The 2,500-nt window shown below is 38.0% G+C and overlaps 1 protein-coding gene across 3 annotated transcripts in view; it reads right to left on the bottom strand.

The window, feature by feature from the left end:
• Window positions 1-2,268: 2,268 nt before the first annotated feature.
• Window positions 2,269-2,500, bottom strand: part of LOC122265611 (galactosylceramide sulfotransferase-like) — a 21,805-nt gene continuing 21,573 nt past the window's right edge. For all 3 annotated transcript variants that reach the window (XM_086533600.1, XM_086533602.1, XM_086533601.1), the window contains one exon: window positions 2,269-2,500. This exon is cut by the window's right edge and continues 1,482 nt beyond it. The gene's annotated coding sequence lies outside the window, so the exon portion shown is untranslated.

The following is a 2,500-nucleotide window of genomic DNA, read 5'->3' as shown; positions in this document are numbered from 1 at the left end:
TTTTGTAAGGTACAAGGGAGAAGATGACATTCAGGAAGAATTTCTCTTCTGTAATGCCCTGTCAACTACCACCACTGGAGAAGACATCTTTAATATGATGAACAATTTTTTAAAGAAACATGATCTAAACTGGTTGAATTGTTTGGCAGTGTGCACCGATGGAGCTCTATCAATGATGGGAAGTCGTCTGGGTTTTGTTACTCGCATTAAAGCAGAAAACCCTGATGTCATAATAATTCACTGTTTTTTACATCGAGAAAACCTTGCTTCTCATCGCTTGCAACCAGACCTCCATGCAGTTTTAAATGATGCCATCCAAATTGTGAATTTTGTCAAGGCTAGGGCTTTAAACTCACGTATTTTCCATAAAATGTGTGAAGAGATGGGATCACATCACCAAGACTTGCTGTTCCACTCTGATGTCCGTTGGCTATCTCGGGGAAAGATTCTTGGAAGAGTTATTGAACTAAAAACTGAAATTGAAATATTTCTGCGTGAGAAAAAGCATGCACTTGCAGACTGCTTTAAAAACGTTGCTTGGCTGGCAAAGCTTGCTTATTTGGGCGACATCTTCATGCACCTGAATGAACTGAATTCAGACATGCAGGGCCGAAATCATACGATGGTGGACATTGGTGAAAAAATTGTCTCATTCAAGAAAAAAATTGCTCTTTGGAGAGAAAAGTTGGCCAGAGGAAAAACTGCAGCCTTTCCAGAACTAAGTGCTGTGCTGGAAGATTCATCAGAAATATCCCTTGTTGACATCAAAAATATTTTTGAAGATCATCTGAAGAACCTTCAAGAAGAAATGGACAGGTATTTTCCAGAAAATGTCGACCTCAAGAAGCATAGCTGGATCAGGAATGTTTTCAGTGTGAACGTCAGTGAAGTTGGTGAGGATATCCCAGGGTTTCAAGAGGAACTTATAGACCTCCAGGAAAATCAAGTGCAGAAACAACACTTTGAAAACCTCCAGTATTCAAAATTTTGGACCCAACTCAAGGATAAGCCCATTCTGACTCGGGAGGCTGAAAAAGCTCTTCTCCCTTTTCCAACAACATATCTCTGTGAACAAGGGTTTTCAAGCCTTGTTACGATCAAGACTAAAGCAAGGAACCGCTTGGATCCCCAGCATGACTTGCGTTGTGCTCTAACAATCAACATAAAGCCCAACTTAGAGGATCTCACTCACAAAATGAAGCAGTTCCACGGTAGCCACTGAGAAAACATTTTTGGTTTTGTGACTTGACTACCAAATCATGTAATAAACTTAGTCTCATTTTCATGAAAATTTGTTTTTTCAATTGCTCCTATTTAAAGTTGATTGAAAATCATTGTGTTAGTAATATAAATTTACTCAATAAAACTATATACAATTATAAATAAGTGTAACATATCAAAATTATTGGTGACTAGCACTACATGTACGTACACTCATTTAGGGTCGCCGGGCCAGGCCAAGATTGTATTTAGGGTCACGACCAAAAAAGTTTGGGAACCACTGCTCTAGAGAATATACAATGCAGTCGACAGCACAGCCTAAGCATGTGAGAAACCTAGTTGGAGCGACAGAGTCTTGTGTTCCTCAGAATTCATTGTATTTCCTCAAGGTTCCGAAGTGTGCTTCCAATACCACTTTCCAGATTTTCGTCAAGTGAGTAAATCTCATGAACAGAGACAAATAGACTGAAAAAAAACACAGGAGAGGGAGAGAGAATATGTACGACAGAGGAAGGTAAAGTGTAACTGATAAAGACGGAGATAGGAGGAAAAGGAAGAGAAAGTGGTTGTGGAAGAAAGAGGGGATACGGGAGAAGATGAACGAAGAAAATGTGAGGGGAATGGGGAGAAAGAGAGAGAAAAGCCGTCTTTTCCGCCGGCACGACAGGGATCGTGGGACTAGGGTTTGGACCTTTGGCCGGGGTTACATGTAAAGCTCTTTAAAGAGAAACGTACTGCGATAACATATAAAGGTAATAAGCGATGATATTTAATCACATACTCTTTTGCCTTCGTCGTAGTAAAGGTTTTAAGTCTATACATAAATGTCAAACCTCGCTCGGTTCATTATCAATTACAGTTAGCTAAAACCAAGACCAAAACGTATTATTGAGTAATGAAGGATAGCCATGCCTCGCTTAACGAGGGTAAAACTCTCCTTAAAAGTTCTTATATATATATATAAGAACTTAAATATATATATATATATATATATATATATATATATATATATATATTCTTTTAGTTTTTTTTTTAGTTTTTTCAAGGTTTTGGAGTTGAAGTATTGCAAAGCGAGTTTTAAACAAGTCAGAGATGTGACCAGAGGGTATGTTACTTATTTTTTACGTTGATTGTAATATTACCTGACTGTTGCTCAAAGCTGAGCATTATGAAATCAAAAGATTCACAAACACCGACAACATGAATACCATTCCTGGCAAAAAATAGGAAGAAAAAAGTAGTAACTTTCATGTTGACCAAATGCTGACTAAAGGTTTTT

This window comes from Penaeus japonicus, unplaced genomic scaffold (assembly GCF_977035675.1).
Source record: "Penaeus japonicus unplaced genomic scaffold, GWHDUDI00000001_assembly GWHDUDI00000039, whole genome shotgun sequence".
Lineage (NCBI taxonomy): Eukaryota > Metazoa > Arthropoda > Malacostraca > Decapoda > Penaeidae > Penaeus > Penaeus japonicus.
This window is presented reverse-complemented; position numbering and strand designations above follow the sequence as displayed.